At 41.1% G+C, this 18,761-nt stretch overlaps 1 protein-coding gene across 8 annotated transcripts in view; it reads right to left on the reverse strand.

Annotated features, from left to right (window-relative positions):
* Positions 1-18,761, reverse strand: part of HIVEP2 (HIVEP zinc finger 2) — a 137,362-nt gene that overhangs the window by 71,105 nt on the left and 47,496 nt on the right. For 4 of the 8 annotated variants that reach the window (XM_069010538.1, XM_069010541.1, XM_069010540.1 and 1 more), the window contains exon 3: positions 4,638-4,699. The exons of 1 other annotated variant lie outside the window; for it this stretch is intronic. The gene's annotated coding sequence lies outside the window, so the exon portion shown is untranslated. Of the gene's footprint in view, positions 1-812; positions 858-3,289; positions 3,312-4,637; positions 4,700-13,892; positions 14,159-18,761 lie in introns of those variants that run through there. 3 more of the 8 variants (XM_069010544.1, XM_069010546.1, XM_069010547.1) reach the window with 3 other exon arrangements.

Below are 18,761 nucleotides of genomic sequence, written 5' to 3' on the forward strand. Positions count from 1 at the left end.
TAATTACTTTTTTAATGTGCACACTTAAAAGATTTATAAACAGGAATAGGGTAATACAGTGCACTCAAAATTAGAAATACCATGAACTGGAGAACAGCACAAAGTAATGACATCTAAAGTATCTCCTCAGTGACTGAGCAGCTGCAGTAACTGGGAGGTAGAGTATTTAAAGTGGCTGGTACAACTACAGAGAATTGTATATTTCTATCCAAATGCCCATGTACACCTCTTGTAACTTTTCCTTCACTGCATCTGCGCATCTCACTTGACTTCATGGCAGAAACATAAAGGAATTCCAAGGACAAGTCAGGCTGTGGATTGCAATGTCTCTTAGGTAAAACATTCACAAGAAGTGGAAGACCCTTTCTCTTCTTTTAAACAAATCATAAAACTTCTGCATCACTTCCTCATAACACAGTTATTGTTAAAATTTGCAGGGGGCCAAAATCTCCTACAATATTCCAGCTGGCACAGGCAGACTGCCAAAGACCATGGATTTCATCATCTCATGAACAGACCCTTCCTAGTCAGGAGGCAGAAATGCCTGAGAATATTTCAGAGCATCAGCACCACATCCAACAACAATTCAAGTTAACTCTTCTGATATTGTTGTTATGCCACCTAGGACTCATTCCCCTGCCACTTACAGGAACATAAAAGCTAAGAGGATTGCATATATAACACAGCAAGTAAGAATCACATCCTTCAAACTAGTGCTCAAAGAAAGTACATTTGCCAAACTAAAAATTATCTTTTTATATTTAAATAGTTTAAGGTAATAAAAGAAGAGTTAACCTACTTAGTTAGCCTACCTAAATGTGCAGACATTTCCAAGCTCTGGTTGGTCATTGAAAACAAAGAAAGCTCTATTTTCTACAAGTTACCTGTCACCTGTCAACAGAGAGAGACAACAGCATTTGGTTTAAATCACACAGTATGGTACATTGGTGAAAATTTCTCATGCAAAAGTCATTAAAATTTGGGCTAGAGAAGACGCTTTCCATCTGGGAGCTGAATCTGGTTTGGTGTGACTATTCCTGTCTGTTAATTTAGCAGTACAAAGTATAACTCTACATTCTTAGCATACTTACTGGGGATGCTGGCATCTCTGTAACCAGAACTGCTTACAGAGAGGGAAAAAAAAGACTGGGCAATTCACAGTGTGCTAGAAAAATTATGGGCAATTCCACGTTTTAAGCATCATCTATCAACAGTGTTGAATAGTCAAAATGGGAATAAATTTAAATGCATTGCCAAGGCAAATGCTGTGATAATTGTATCTGGTTTTCCTTTCTAATATAGAAAAAAAATCCCAGACGCTCATCTCATTTGCGCCCAGTGAAGCTGAGTGGAAAGTGGATCAATCCCACAGCTTCACCGTGTGCCTGCCTGTCCACTTTGGCCAGCACAGAGCAGGACCAGAAGAGGTATAGGTAAAAGAAAAAACACCAGGAGGCTGAGCAGCGTGGTGAATCACAGGGAGCCGCTTTGTCTGCAGCTTCCGTTCTCTGCGGAACTGTGCAGGGCTGAAACAATGGCTCTCCTATGGAGCTGCATCTCATCTACCTCATCTACAGCCAGTGATGAATGATGGGTCAAGAGGGCAGCAGACTTTGGGTGCACAACCCTTAAATACTTTATCAAAGATGGCAAAAGGCCATGTGCTTCAATAATACAGCAAATACTTCCTTTTGCTGTATAGCAGACAAATTCCTTCCTCTCTGCTGGCTCAGTCTGAAGCTTTCAGTTCACAGCTCAGAGCGTGTGCAAGTTCTATATTCGCAAAACATACACCTAAAAAAGCTTCGGTTTTATTCCTGAGACCATTCAACTGTAAACATTCTCACAGAAATGAAAAGTCAGCCCTATCTGTGCTGAAATCCTATGCTTTCATAAATATGTAATTCTAGGGATTTTTAGAGTTTATAGACAATAAAAGAAGGCATATTTTGCTCATTTTAAAAAGTGAAACTGAATAGTAAGAATTGAAAAAAATTCTAAAACTGCAACTCATCCAAACTTTTCGTACTGGGGTTTCCTGAAAGAAAAACATACTGATTTGATAGAAATGAAAAGTTTCACAAAATATAGGACTTTTGTCCAATTTAAATAAAGATTAATGAAAATAATAGGCCTCGTGATATAACAAGATACTTCAATACTAACAGTTTGACAGTATTGTGCTACTCAGAGAATCACAATTTAACAAGACATACAAGATGAGTTGGAATACCTTCATGACATAAAAATATCTTTATGCAAAATAAAACTGAAGCAACATTTAAAATGGTCTGACGTAAAATGTCTTACTGCTTAAGATTTGTCAAGGGTTTGTCCCAGTACCTCTTTAGAGAAGAGGTAAAGTATTTCAGAACCTTCTGCCATCTAAGTTTTCTTTCAACTACTTTTGTCTTCTGTTCCCCCTTAGCTGTTTCTTTGTCTTTTTATTCCTCTAGGTATCTTTAAAACTTGATCTAACTGCTCTGAATTTGACAACAAAACTTAATGTTCTAAGAGGACAGAAAGCTGTGGGCTCATGTTTGGTTTCTAAAGGAAGTGCCAGAAAGCAGTCTTGGAAAAAAACTCCAAATCAGCTGTGATCATTTCAGCTCCCTTACAAAAAACATCAGCAACAGAAGAAGTCCACTTGGGATCCCACCCACCCAGCACCGAGGTAACTCTGTAATTTTGGGTCATCATTTAATGGCACCAACACTTGATACTGGATCATAACTTCCCCATTTTGGTGGCTTTGAGAAGTTGATTGACACCAAAATGCTGATGTGAGCAGTGTGAGGCACCAGCAGTGCCACATGGGCAGTGAGGCAGCAAGCTGTGCCATCCCACCACCCACCCTGCAGTGACACGGGAAACCTGCTCCTTTTGCCTCCAGACGTGTTAGGGCAGAAGAAATGTGTGTTTCCCTCCCAAAGATCTCTCATCATTTTACACTACAGCAATGGATTTGCATAATTTTGATCAAATGATGTATTACAAATCTCACCGTAGATCTTGAATTTAAACACTCCAGAACTGAGAAAAATAAATGGTTCTTATGCTCAGAAAATGGACGGTCTTGGAGTGGAAGTATCTCAACTTCCTTACAGCCCTGTTGAACAGATTACAAGCAGGCCTGTCATCTCTACTTCAGTCAAGTGTAACTTTCAGATTAAAAAAATAAGTGATTTTAATTGATAGCCATAATGTGTACTGAAAAGCTTCTAAAGCAATAATAGCTTTTACACAACCACTGCTGTCCAGAAAGCAAATCAGCACATAAGTAACTCACCCTCTGAGTATTTTCATTCTTTTTTGAGAGTGTGAAACTAAGATTGGCATCAAACTGCATCACTTTTTTAATGCATTTTCCATCCAAACTGAGAGGCACTTGAGGAGCAACAGCGATGTCCCAGAGAAAAACATATTCAGTGTAACTTTTCTGCTACGCCCACCTTCACTTCATGGCCCAGCACTCTGCTCCCTTTTATTCATCCAGGTGAGGGGAAGCTGACAGCTGGGGGAGGGAAGAGATTGGGAGCCATATGGAGCTAGAGTCAATTTTTGGTATGAATTTGTGAATAGATACAAAAGAGATAAATGCTGGCATGCATAAATTCATATTTTATCAATACCTATTTTGGTACTCACTGACAGAGTAATTTATTCCAAAAAAGGCTTTTAAAAACGAACACTAGTTTAAAGAAAATTCTAATCCTGACTTATTTCTTGCCACAGCAAATCCAGGATCCCGACGGCATGAAGCAGGAGGCAGAAGCCCACTCAATAGGGTTTACCTCACAATGCCAAGAGAGAAAGTGGTGCAAATAACCAAGAACCCAAGAGAGAGATTGTTCAGGTCACTGCTCAGGACAAGCTCCCTGGGAATTGAGCTGCTCAAGCAGGGGTGGGCAATCAGCCTTGGCACAAGGAAGCATTGAGGGTCCATGTCCGAGCTGCTCACACAGAGGGCAAGCAGAGCTGACTGTTTTGCATGCAGCATCTTGTAATAATGAAGGTTTTCAAAATTACAAGATTCACTAGATTGGCTGCCTGTAATTGCTGCACCCACAACTGTTCAGTTTCACTTCTCAGACTTATTCAAATAATCCAGCCCCCATGGGCCTGCAAACCTGAGCTGCAAGTCTGAATATGGAAGGGGATTTATTAAAAGACTGCTGGTGCATCTGACCATGACAGAATGCTAAAAAATTGAAAAAGTAATGAAACACACAGAACATTTCTGAGTCCCAGATTATGTTTGGCCTGGATCCAGTGGCCACGTTTGATTTCCACTGACTCCCCTATTACAGACTGTTATCTCCCCCAAACTTTGATCTAAGGCCACTGCAAGAGCAGAGAGCAGCAGAGCAAAAGGATCTGTGAGAGTCACTTATTCCATTAGTCTGAAATCAAAAATCAAAAGAGCCACTTGAAACACTAACAAAATGCAAAAACTCATCACTTCCTTCTAGAGAAGGACAAAAGACCTTATTTGTAATTGTTGATTAGAACACGTGCCATGGCAGAAAATTTCTGGACTCTATTCCCAGCCCTTAAATAGTTCTGTGGCTGGACTTGAGCAAATGGTTTGAATTCTCTATGCTTTTTCAAAATTGTAATAAAAAACACATACCCACCTCACAGAATAGAGGCTTCATCAATGTTCCTAACTCACTCTCAGCTTCTTAAGTAGACAATCCTGCAAAAGTGCAGAGTACCATTATTTAGATTTGATTTGCTTTAAAAAAAATTTAATCCTGTCTATTACTTGGTTGGGTTTTTTTTATTATTATTTTCCAGGTAGGAACAATTTTGGATGCAAAATCAGAGTCTCTGCCTGGAGACTGGCCTCAGGCTTCTGCCTCATGCGTATGTGTCCATCATATTCCTCTATCTTCCACAAAAGAGAAGGTGAGTCTGTGAATAAGGTCAGTAGGACACAAGCCAAGCAATGTACACCTAAATCTGAATGCAGAACAAACAAAAAAGTGGGTATTTTTAAGAACAAAACTCTTTCCTGAGAATTTAGTTTCTTCATGGTCACACAGCCTGGGTGCAATGTGTAAAAAGTGGCTTTCTGAAGCACCGTGGTGTCTTCTGAATCACTGCCATTACCCAAGAAGACCCCAGGAAGTGGTTTGGACGAGAAGCTGGACCCAATTTGCATAGGTATCAGCTGATGTAAGAGTACACACAGCACAAAACCCTAACAATATGGACATTGTAAAACTAGGAATAACCTTATCTCCTGCAGTTTGGGAAACCATTTCTAACCCGGTGACTACAGAGCTTAGGAACAAGTCAAACAGTTAATTATTCACTATGCTTCCTAATTAATCTCCATTTCAGGCCAAATCTTTGTATGCCCATAAAAACATGAAGATCTCCAGTGAGGGAAACAACAGCATGAGCTTTTGGACCTCCTTCTGCAAAGCAATTCATTTTTCCATAAACAGTTACTATTAAGCAAGGACAAAGCAACAAACCAGACAGCCATCTGTGTAAACCAATTTAAAAGGATGGTGACCTCATAAAATATTTCAAACTAATGCTCTCCTTTTAACTTCTGCCACCCCGTCCTGCCCCAGAAGATGCTGGGTTCGAGCAGGTCCTCGGGTGAGCACGGTGCTTTCGCTTTAGGGAAAGCTGGTACTTTAAAACCACAGTGATTTCAAACCCGTGAAAAGAGCATGGCAATGAAAATACCTCGGCATATATGGAAGCAGGATAACCTTAGCGGCTGCCCACGCTCCCAGAGGGTGTTGCCACAAAGGTCTGTGCTATGTTTGCCAGCTGAGCTTCCTAGAGGTATGAGGTCAAGTGAGCACAAAGGTTCAGGCCACTGATGGTAACACAATCCCTGCTGAACTGTGTTCTTTCTTACGACCCAGAGAGAAGCCAGAACAAGCACAGATGGCAACCACATTAGAAAAGAAGACAAACTTGATAGCCTTAGAGCAAAACTTATGAATCCACATACAGCACAGCTATGCTGTGTGCACCCAAGATGGACACAGCATCCCCAGCACATTCTGCCTACTTAGATTTGAATCGAATGAAGAAGCTTCAGGCAAAATATGTGAAATAAAATACCAAGTAGAACACCTACAAAGAAGTGCAAGTAATAAACATCCAAGGACACGTTGTGCATGTCTTGCACAAGGTGACTTGCAGAACTGCCCTTTGTTCCATTTACTGAAGTCAGTCAGAGCCACACAAGAGCTGAGAGCAGACTGCATCAGATGGTGGTGACATCAGACCATTGGTAGCACAACAGAAGAAAGTGCACAAACTCATTTACAAGGACATGTGGACTACAAGCATTCCAGTATCAAAGAAGGTAACTGAAAGAAATGTATATTCTGTATATTCTCTTCACATTTCGAAGCATCAGAACAACATAACAGTATATAAATTGTATTCAAAGTGGTGGAAGGAAGCATTTGCTTCTCCATGATATAAAGATGATATTTCTAATCCACCTAGTGCAGACACGGTAAAAATTACCTCCCACAATGCCAAGGCTTGTTACATGGACTCTTTCTTCTTTAGCCTGCATTTTCAAAGAGTCATTACTTTACTGTTCCCCTGCCACAGCGCCTGATGTTTGTGTGCCTGGTATTTGTGTTTGCTTTAAAGTAATGGCTGTGAGGTGAAGGTAACTTGCCCTTCTGACCCAGCACGTAATTGTACAAGTGTTTGTGCAGTAATAACCCATTGTACACATAAAGTGACATTTCTCTAATTGGCATTTGCTGAACACAAGGGCACCCTCTTCAAATACAGTGGTTTTTTTATTGGCAACCTCTTTAATTATTTCACTTTTCCTAACACAGAATCTCCTTTCTGTCATTAGAGAAGAACAAACCATTCCTCACCACAGCCACAGTAATACTATATATTTCTTAATACGTACCACAGAATACTACTAAAGATTAGCCTTAAAAGACAGAGCAGTATTAACAGCTGTCCTGGGAATTTGTTCCAGAAAAGGGAATACTTCTGACCTTTGAGTCCATGTTTCAGTGCCTTTTTGAGATGCTTCAGAACAAAAGTTCAAGCGGCGTCTCCTTTCAGTTTGTCTCATGTTGTTGCGTGTAAAAGTGAGGACAGAAATTCAAGAGAAGCCCGGCTGGTGCTGCTTTCCCTTGCCTTCAGTTCTGCTGTGTCAGCTGATGCTGGCACATGCAGCATATTTCTCTGCTTCCTTTGGTTTTGTCTTTCCTTGGTTGCTGCTTTGAGTTCCTACCCATCCATCTCCACTGCTCTCCTGTCACTGCCATGTTACGTAAAAACTCAGAAATGGCTTAGGAAACATTTAAATCTGCGCTATCTTGGCAAGCAGCTAATCCTTGAAGCAAATGCTACTTACACAACAGAGTGCCTGCGTTTCCTACCCTGTCGTGGAGATGTCATGCCTCATCTCCTAAGGCTGGAAGGAATGCACAACGCTTCATAAAATAGCTCTGACTTTCCATTTCTACTATATAAGCATCTTGTTATCTGTTTTTATAGGGAGGGAAAATGGGAAAGGGAATTCCTGGAAGAGATTACAATTGTCAGACTAGCTTTTGATATCTTTTAAACAGCTGGAGCGTCAATTTTTTGGCGGCACTGTCGAAAGTCTATGAGGGCTTCCTGACTGAAGTGGAGGAATTAGTACATTTAGTTCAACTACAAGCTGTACTTTTTAAAAAATCCATATGAAAACAGACTCATTATTCATTTTTCTGTTAATATGTGGTTTTGCCCTGCAGTTTCAGTACTATTTTTTGTAAAACCTGGCAGTCTCAAAAAAGAACTGTAACTTAGAGCTAATGTTTTAATAAACTCTTGTTTACACTACAGTCAAACCAGAACAAACAAAATAAAGCTACAAATGACGTTTTTATAGGAAGTCAAGAAAGAGATTCATGTGTCTGAATATTTTAGTTACAGTGTGGTAGGCACGACAATTATTTCCTGTAAAGCCAAATTGTAGCTTTAAAGAACTGGAAGAAGGCTACCATGGGAATAGAGCATGGATATGACTCGGGCCTCTAAAGAGAAGCTGGATATAAATACCTTACAATTTAATGCAAAAATCTCATCAAGTATTCTGAGCATTTTACAATGGAGCAATGGCAAGATATGGCCATGAGAAACCTGTCTGGAATCTTCAAAACACAATCATGCTGGATTACTGCAAATGCCTCCCTCTGTGGGGTAAAACTAACAAAAACTTTCATGAAGAAGGTTTGCAGTGAGATAGGCAAGAAAATGACCTTTTTTTGAAAGTGATCATAGAATCCCAGAAATTAGATCAAAAAAGGAAATGACCAAAGTCTATTAGATCATATTGTATCCAAGTAAGAAAAATCTATGTAGTGTATTTTTCAGCATTTTGTCCAGGTCAGCATTTTGTCTTTTGAGTTGTTCAAACTAATCAGCTCCTCTAGTTTCCATCAAGGGAACAGACTTTCACCATAGTTATTTTTTTCCTAGAAGTTAAACTAATACTCCTTTTTGCATTTTAATACTTTATAGCTCTTTGAGACAGTTATTCCCTTCTAGGTGATCTTGGCTCTGATACCACTGTGGTATCTAATTTAATAGCAATCAAGGTATAAAATGCTAAACTAAAAAGAGCAGCTGACCTTCTGATTTGCAGCCTTGCTCCCTCTGTAACCAGCAGCAAGCTTCTGCTTGCATGAGACCTGAGCTCATGGTCAAGAGTCAAGAGGGCTGAAAATCACTATCTCACTTCTAAAGACAGGCTGTATTTCACCAGTGCATGGCTCTGAGCTTTATGGAGGATGGAGAGCCTAAGAGCAAAGGAGCCTCAAAAGGCTCCTATTTTCTTTAGTCAAGGTGATGCTCCATGTTTTGGTTAGACTGAGAAAATTTGGTTACTATCACTTTTCCCTGCATATTAGTGAAAGGGGGTTCAATGAGTTTTCTGTTTCTTAGTTGTAATAATCCCATTTCTTTTTCATTCCCAAATTACAGTCTTCGAGATAAGGAATCTGGCTGGCCTTTGTAAGCAGAAATAGAATTCCTTGGAGGAGGGAAAGGAGTTTCACACTGCAGATTGTTATCCTACCTCCCAGGCAAGGGACAGAAGATGTCCTGACCTCATGGACTGACTTTGTATCTCCCCTGTCCCTGAGCAAAGATGGTCCCAATCAGCACACAGAGAAATCCCCAAACATTCATTCCCTTCACAGCCCAAAAGGACAAACAACTGTACAAAAAGAAAATAGAGTCCATCCTTGAAGATGCTGGAATAAGTTTATGAAAACAAAACTACTACCTGGTAAGGAATTTAATTTTTTAACTTTGTTGTTACTATCTTTAACTAGCAGGGTAGCAACTGGCAATTGTACTTGAGAAAGACTGGATGAGTTTTTGGAAAACTCGTCAATGCTAAAGGCCTGCCTGCAGAGGGACAAAGTCATGTCACGAAACTACAGACACTTGGCACAATCCTCAGCAATCCTGAGGAAGTACCTTGTACTGTCCTGGTGCTATTAGCTATTGCAGTATCATGTAAATCCTTCACGACAGTGCCATTTTTGAAGTGCTGCTGTACTGTCAGGTGTCCTGACATTATCAAGGCTCCTGGGGATGCCAGTGTGTGGCATCTCTTTCTTGCCTCCTTTACAGCAAGTTTCCAAACCAGGATGTGCAAAAGGCCAGGATGTGCTTCAGAAAAAATTTAACTTGTTTTAGGAGGAAGCTTCTTCCCTCACTGTCTCCTTGGAGTACAGGATCTCTTTCCCCAGGATAACCTTGTCCCTTACCCGCTCCTGTTCCAGGATTCACGCCTGGCTTTGCATCTGAGAACAGGCGGCTGGCAGGGAGCGCTGGTGGCTGCAAGCAGATGGACAGGGATGCTGGGCTGAGTCACTGGCAGCTCACCACTTGTTGAGCTGTTTGAGGTCCTGCAGGAAAAATGCTCACTTTGTGACACTAAAGAGAAATACTGCCAAGAGCAAAAATCGCTACAAGAACTACTTCTCCGTGTAGATACAGAAAACAAGACAGGAGACGAAGAAAAGACTTTGCCACAGTTTACAGGAGTTGGTGCCAGACTACTGACATAAAGGAGGTACCCTGTCTGCCACAGTACACAGCCTTCACCTGCAGTATGTTCCTTTTCTCTTCTTCCCCACGTGCCAACAAATGGGTGGATTTCATTCAAATTAACTGTTTGATGCCAGGGCAACATCTATAAATCTATGAACTTACTGACAGCCTAGTCCTGGATCTCCAACAACCTTATGAAAGTTGCTGGCCACTTGCAGGAAGGACTGAGATGATGACTAAAGGTCTCAGGACCAAGGTCATCAAGCACAGAACACACAGGAAGTGCCGAAGTGTATCTGACTCCATTCACTCACATTACTGTACACAGTAACATCAAAAAGATGGAAGGCTCTTCATTCACTGTATCAACTGGATTTAAGAAATTATATTCACAAAAATGAAATAACTTTTTTCACTATTCCAACTTTACTTTACACTGGGCTTTTCTTGTATTATTTCACTGCATTATTTTTCTTCCTCTTCACTTTTGTTACTCTGATCACTACAAATATGAGCAATGTTTATGAGTAACTCCTTATTTTTCCCTACAGCAAAGTAATGCCTAAATGACGTAATTATTATTTCTTCCACGATACCTGAAGGAACAAAACCCAAAGCAAACCAATGAAACTAAGCTCTTCCTCCAGGCTCTCCCTCACACAAGCTGACCAAAACTGCAGTTTCCAAGTACCTGGGAATTGGTTCAGTGGCTTCAACTGGACTTTATGGAAACACAAAGATCACCTTGAGAGATCAAGTATTTATAACTATAATAGACGATTTTGAACTAAAACAAACAAAATATACCATGTCCCCTGAAAATGTCAAATAACTACTCTGCCTCATATTTCAGACTATTTTTACAACTTATAGCCAGCTCACAGTAATAATGTATATTTACTTGTGTTTATGGTTTCATTAATGACTGTGCAGCACTGCCTGCTCCGCACAGTCACTCTTCAAACAAAACAGTGCTGTCAAAACAGCGGGCCATGGCAAGGCGAGCTTTCTAATTTTTTTGCTCTTCTTTCTATCTCAGAGCACCTCTTTACTCTAAAGAGTATTTAAGCACTGAGAGTACTTTGTGTAAAAATGACACAAAACTATTAAATACCAATTCATTCTTATGACCCTCAACAAATACCCATCACTACAGCAGCTGAACAGAGTGTACAGTCATAGATTTAACAGGTGGGAAGGGTGGAAGAGAAAAGAATTGTATTTAATCTTTAAAAAGATTTCAGAATGAAGCCCCTGATATTCCTGTGTCAGATTCAGCCTCTGTTTTCACCTCCCATATATGGTAATTACAATCCTGTGTCCGCTGGGAACTAGTTGCACATTGAAACACCAACACGCTTCACTGGAGGAGGAAGAGGTTTGCTGATGGAGATACTACAAGATGCTGCAGTGAATACTTCGACTTTCATTGAATATGCAGTATCCCTGGCTCCAACACCTAATTATTTTAACTAAACAGATGAATATCTGGTTAGGCACTGTGCAGGGTGACTTTCAAGATTTTTAAGGTGACCATTGAATAAGTGAAGGCTCTTCTGGAAAAACAAGGTTTTAGTACTTCGGTTATCATTCCTCAATTCAAGCTGTGCCAGCAGAACTTGGTGCCTGCACTTAGTCACTGAAGGCAACAGGGTGTAGGCATACAGACCCAGGCATCCACAGGGCGTGACTTCACTGCAGGGTCAGCACCTAAATTAAGTTTGTCCCCACCGCGACATCTCTGTCACAGCACACAGGGAGGTACCTACACACCCTGCCACATGCCAGTTTGGATTTCATCCCTCTGCCTTGGCCTCGGTGCCAAGCATCAGGAAACAGCAGGCAACTTGCCAACACTTTTTCTTAGAAAACGGCAACCCTTTCTGGAAATGTTCTCCAGTTTCTGCAGAGTCTTTCTGGAAAGGTGGTAATGCTGAGCTTTTGCACAAACACTGTAAATGAAAGCTACCCTAAAATACTATCACTACCCAAAACATGACACCCCTAAAAATGAGGGCAAATGAGGTCAATATTAGCCAAAAATATTACTGTGTAGCCAGGCATTTTGATTCCTAGAAAGCTGAGGTAAATGACACATATAGTAGCATCAACCAGTTTGCAAGCTTTACATTTTCAAAGCACACCCCACGAAAATCCACTGATTTTTAATGTAAATGACTCAAGATTCATCAAACATTTTTGTGCTGAACCTTTTACAGTATTTGAATTATATAACCGGTTTGCCATGAATCCCAAAGTCTTATTGAAGTGACTGAAAAAAACCAAACCCAAAAATAAAGGAAGCGTAAAATCACAGCTCGATGAAGACCTTTCCACTCTCTCATCTCCCTCTCTTGATTTTCCAAGCCTCTTTTTAATTGCTGCTTCTCTTCCTACTACTTCTGCCAAATGCAATTCTTAACCAGCACTCAGCTAGCCAGAGCAGATGAGGAAATTCACTTCAGACCCAGTGCATGTGTTGGAGCAGGCACCTCTCTGAAAGGAGCAGAAAAAGTACACACAGCCCATATTGCTCAGAGTGAGGGCATCCACGCCACGACAGTGCACACCTGTAAGCACTGTGTCAACAAAGGCACAGCCAGGGGTTAACTGGCTTCTGCAGGAAGCCTGGTTTCATTCATTAACTACGACCTCTGGGCTAGTACATGCGGAGGAGGGAACATACAGGCGAGTTCAAACAAAGCTCCTGTTTTCCCTCTGAAACTTTTCAAGTCTCAAAATCTCGCACAAAACCCAATCTGCTGTCACCTGAATGAAAAGCAATAGTAGGCACTCGAACAAGTAAGACCCGTGCGAGAGTTTGCAAGCCCAGCCTGTGCGGAAGGCCACCTGCCAACAGGAAGAAGTGGTAAGAAGGAATTTGGATCCAGCTGCTATCCTCCCTCAGCCAAACAATGCCGCGTGATAAACAGCATTAAGGATTTTTTTTTTTTCTTTAATCCTCAATCACACTGGGAGCATCTATATCTGTCATTTTTACTCCCTGGTTACCAGGAGAAGGGCTTGAGAGATTTCTGTGCACAAGTTCACAGAGAGCCAATCTGCTTCCTATCATAGCTTCATCAAAAGGATGGAGACAGGAAGAGCAGGAGGGAAAGGAGAAGAAATGACAAAGTGCCTCGCCATAGGGCTGACTCAAGCTGCTGAATTCATCACAGGTAACACAGAAAATCTTGTAGCTGTCTTGCAGCCCCATTTCGCATGTCAGCTTCTGACAGAAAGGCAGAATGGACACAGAAAGAGGAGATAACTCAGTATCTGCAGTCCTTATTTCCTTAATATGAAGTACTGAACACCAGGAAATGAACTATGACTGTGTGCTCAGTGGGTCACTGTGGCAGGTGCAACTTAACCTTAAGACCACGTAGCCTACTGCACCTTCAGATTTAGCCCAGGCAGCACCTGGGTGAAGCATGCCAATAAATCCACTCGCTGCTGATGGTAATAAAAAGGGTTAAAAACCAACCAGACTGCAGCTGAAAATTCCACAGCCTTTCCCTCCACAGAGCTGCAAACTGCGTGTCTCCCTGGGATGAAATGAACGGACCAACTGCCCTAAAGATCAGCCAGCTAAAGACATTGAAACGCCAGAACCACCGGCGGACACGGATGGCTGGAGAGCTCGGGGAGCTGGAGCATCACGGCCGCTCGGCGATCCTCCGGCGCGGCCACTTCCCGGCGTCCGGGGACGCGCAACTCGCGGCTACGCGTCGGCGCCGGATTCACCGCCTTGCAGCCGAGGAACCCCCCTCTCCTTCCTCCCCGCCTCAGCCCCCGGTGAACACCCAGGATCTGGGTACTACCTGCGTTTATCAGCAGAGCCATCCCGTGTCTTCAGTCATTCAAGGAATTTAACAGCCTGGAAATTCCTGTTGTCCATTATTTGAGGTCACAGATAAAAGCTAAACAGCAGCCGTGACTCCCATCAATCATAAGTCACTCACTGATAGAGCGTATGGTAGGAGACCTACTGATGTAAGCTAGTCACCAGAGAAAATACCCACTGATGACGCATATCCAGGCACAAAAATAGTTACAGGGCCCCCAAAGGGATTATTCAACAGCCTACATTTAGATATTCCTTCAAGAGACCCGCAGTCGATTTGCTGCTATTAGATGGCTGGGGAACATTGAAGTTTAAGTTTCCTCAGCAGACATAACCACAAATAGCTGGTTTAAATAAGCTACTGCAATTACAAGCTGTTTTGTAAATTTTAACACTGCATTATAGCGATTAAGTCTAAACAGAACCACTGGCTAAAAAATGCTGTACAGCCTTCGCTCTCAATATTTACCAATTCCTCCTGCATATTAGCCAGCAATGAAAAGCACAATTTAAAATTAATTCACAGATGTTTAAACTAAGTCCCTTGTGCTACCCTAGAGCAATGTTTTTGAATCTTAAAAAAACCAAAACAATATATGCAAAATGGTATGGGACATTTTGGTGCTGCTTAAATGCTATCTGGATCAACTGTTGCCTTAATTTTTATCCTTCTTTGGTATTTGTCTCTCTACTACACAAAAAGAAAAATACCCAAATAGTTAATCTTTCTTGTGCAAATAAAAACCAGGTAAAGGTAAGTTATTGCAACATGCAAAACCATGTACCGTGCACTCACTTTGAGCAGGGGCTAGAAAGAGGATCCCTAGAAATCCCTTCCAGCCTAAATTATTCCGCAATTCTCTGCAACTGGATTTTTTGGCATTAAAACCATAATCCTCTAAATTAACCAATCAACTGGTAATCCTACAATACTCCTGCCCCCTTCAACAGTTTCAGGATCCTTTTCATGCCCAGACAGCAACAAAACTTACTAGGATATAGCTGAGCCTACTAACACCACTGAGCACGAAACACTGACTGTGCATTTCTGGCAATATTAAAACCTTTATTTTTCTAGAAGATCTGATTTTAACATCCAACTCCTCTTTTTAGAAGCAATATTGGTGCTTAGGAGTCTAAACTGTAATGACTTTTTACTGCACATTTAGAATCTAAATACAGGAAAATATTTTATGGCTCTGATGCCTATTTCATTGACATACTTTTGGAAAGCATTACCTAGCCAAACAAACACTCAAGGATTTATAGCGTTTACCCTGTAAAGCAGGAGAAAGAATTGTCCCAGGCTATGAACTTCTACCTCACTTTCTTCATCTGTGATAACATTATTAAAAATAACACCAAAAATTATTTTTAGCACAACTGTTTCGTAGAGCCCTCATGTTTCTCTCATGCATCCATATGCTGCCAGTCCACATGGCCTAATTTAACAGCCCTAAGAAGAAATATTGGTGCCCTCTAGCTGATTTTCCTCACCAATTTCCTGCAGACACTGAGCAGCAGTCTCTTTTCTCCTGACATTCCTGGGTCTTTCACTGTTGCCCCCAAAATGCAATGCCCTGGAATAAAACAAGCCATTTCCTACAGAAGATACAGGAATCAAAACACTCAAATCCCCTAGGGCTCTCAACTGTGGGAGCTCTTAAAATAGCCTAAGTGCCATGAAAAATAGGAGAGGTATTCAATACCACCTTACCAAGAACTGCTGAAGCACCCAAATATACTTTGTAGCAAGTCTGCAAATTCCATGGGAAAATACAACCTACAGTTTTGCATGAAACACCAGAAGCCCCTTACCCGTTCAGAAGCAGTGCAATTCCCCCTTCACCAGGAGCCTTTAAAATGCTTATAAGCCTTTAATTATGTTCTGCCACACATTCTGAAGTTAAGTCAGTGATGGATCAGACAATTTCACGGCTCAGAGCCCAGGATCTCCCTTTTGCCACGACACAAGCCTCAGCAAGCAGGGAGAGCTGTCCTCTCCTTTCACTCTGATGTCTGTCAAAGGGACAGACTCCATATTCCATCCTCCACGTTCCCATTCCCTCTCACTCCAGCCTTTCTCCTGGAGGGCTGCATCGGGTACCACTGAGGTACAGGGCCACATCACCTTATGCTGCACATGGCTATGGCAGGGACACAGCTGGAGCATGCATTCAAAGCTAGGAAAGCCAGAAGGTGGGGATGCTGACACATATTTTGGGCACCATTTCCAGTGTGACAGGTGAGGTCAATGAAACAGTGTCTAAATCCCAAACAGGAGACCTCTCCTGGCTGGAGGAAAACCCCCACTGAGGAAGAGCAGTCACAGGAAATGCTGACCCTGTGGTGGCAGACAGCTGCCTGGCAGCTGCTAGAACAGCTCTTTGGCACCTTTGAGTGAGTGCATCTGCTCTAAGCCACACCAGTGGCCACTGGCTGCCCAAAGGATGCAAGAGAATGGGAGGCTGTGTGGAAAGCAGGGTTAAAGCTCTGTTCTTTTCCTCTTTTTCCAGCTAAAAGAGGCAGAGGTTAGCTGGAGCTGGCTGTTTCTCTGCATTTAATTAAAGACATAAACCTCTGTGGACAACTCTGGATGGCCCTATTAACCATTAATCAAATTAAACATAGAACGGAGATCAGGATCTGAAGCTCAAAATAAATACTGTGAAACAGACTAACTTTTAGGGTTGCATTCATAATCCTCAAAAGGTCTGTTTAAACCTGGATTGGGAAAAAGGAAGCTGCAGCATATACTGCATATTTCTGCATTTGAACAGCAATTTTCAAGCAGAAACTGCTCAAATGTTTGGGAGGCATCAGGCTGATCCTGCAACTTCCAGCTGTCTTTGGAAAGTTAACTTCCCATGTGCCATCTGCCTGTTGGAAGACAGAATGTGTTAATCACAGTGGCCAGGCATTTTGGAAGGGTCCTAGGGCTCCATTTCTCTAGCACCTTACTGCAACATTCCAGCTAATGTTCCTTTCACACACATCTCCAGGAAAAGGATGCTACAGACTCAGTCAATACTCACTAAGCAGCTGTAATCCAAATCTCTACATCAATTAAAAGACAAAGGGCTTATTTGAACACGGAACTGTCAAAACCCTTTGTTCGCATAAAACAGACATTTTAGTCCATTTGGAAAGTGAAATCTTTGGCACAGTTAATTTTTCTGCTTGCCTTTTTCTTTTTTTTCAACCAGCTGTCGGTTCTGCCACTTCTCACACAGGAGACCTAGAACAAGGCTGGTTTGTGCAACTTCTTTTCTGGAAGGCAACAGACTTTTCAAAAGCCTGATTTCTTGCAACAGAAAAGAACCCAGCAAACCCTGCAGAGGATAGGTACAGATGTGGTAATGTGACAGATGGGCAGTGAAGGTGGTATCTATGGGATAAAAGGAGATATGGTGGAAAAATTAAGATCTGGCAGGAGCAGCTTTTGCTGTTTCCAGTAGCAAAAATGTGTTGCTTTTCAATACAGAGAAAATATAATGAAAACAGGACAGGTAAAGGACAGAACAGGGATCATGGTTACAGTGGTAACTAAGTATACCCATCTAAGTAAGTATTAAAGAATGCAGAGATGTTCTATTACAACACAACTTCATGATAGTTTTAAAAATGCTGTATTTGAAGTAGGAAGCTCCTGAATTCTCTCTTACTGGCCCAGGAGCATCCAATTTGGAATATACATTAATGTAGTGTAGGAACATTGTTTATGAAAAGTAAAGACTATGAGATTTCCAAACAGACAGTAGGACAACAACTCACATTAGCAAATTATTATTTAAAAATTCTACAATTTTTTAAACAAGGGGCAGTATTAGAAAATATTGGCTCACTGAGGATGGGATAGTATGGAGCATTTAGTCAGCATATCATACAACATTAGATAAACCAGGACACTGATGTCAGAAACATAAATATAGTTCATGCTATTCTCAGTCTGCCTGCACATCAATGTCTTAGGGCCTTTCTCTAACTGCTAGCATTGGCAAAACAGGTGATATTGATCATAACTGAAAAACAAAATTAAAATATTATAGAAGAACAGGCTTCTAAGACTACATATTGATTTTTCTCTATTTGGAAGCAGGACTCTGATACATCCCCTTGAATTCAAACACCCCTGAAGAAATCTAAGATGAGTAACAATGGATGATGGTGGTGGGACTTGAGCTTATTTTAGATATATAACACAAAAATCAACACTTTTATTTATGGAAATAAGTATACTTGAAGTTAAATTTCAAATTAACACTACCTATGATATAGTCTAAACTGGATACATTTGGTAGCATAATTAACAGTAAATTACAGTTTATGTCAAAGCTCTAAAGTAAATCACACCATAAAACTAAAGAAAGCTATTGCCTGAGCACCTGAAACCAGATTTTCTTGAAATAAGAAACTAGCATTTGATAGCAATAGCCTTGTCTGTGTACAACCCTATTCCAAGATAATAACTAAAATACTTTAAGATCTACTCTTTTTCCAAAATTCCTTTGAAGTGTTTCTAGAATATGGTGATGAAAAATAATAGTGGTCTCAGTGGTCTGTTCATCTTGTATGTATGGCACTTGACTTGAAGGGACCAAATAAAGTTAATCATCAAAACATGAAGATTTATTCTATACATTATTCTACAGTGACTGCACCGGTGGATAAGGAAAGAGAAACTGATGTCATTATCTTGACTTCTTTAAGGTCTCTGATACAGTCTCACACAACATCTCTGTCTCTCTACATTGAGGAGATAAGGATTTGATGGCTGGGCCATTCAATAGATAGGGAACTGGCTGAATGGCCATAGCCAGAGAGTTGCAGTCAACCTCTCAATGTC

Source organism: Aphelocoma coerulescens, chromosome 3 (genome assembly GCF_041296385.1).
Source record: "Aphelocoma coerulescens isolate FSJ_1873_10779 chromosome 3, UR_Acoe_1.0, whole genome shotgun sequence".
NCBI classification, from domain to species: domain Eukaryota; kingdom Metazoa; phylum Chordata; class Aves; order Passeriformes; family Corvidae; genus Aphelocoma; species Aphelocoma coerulescens.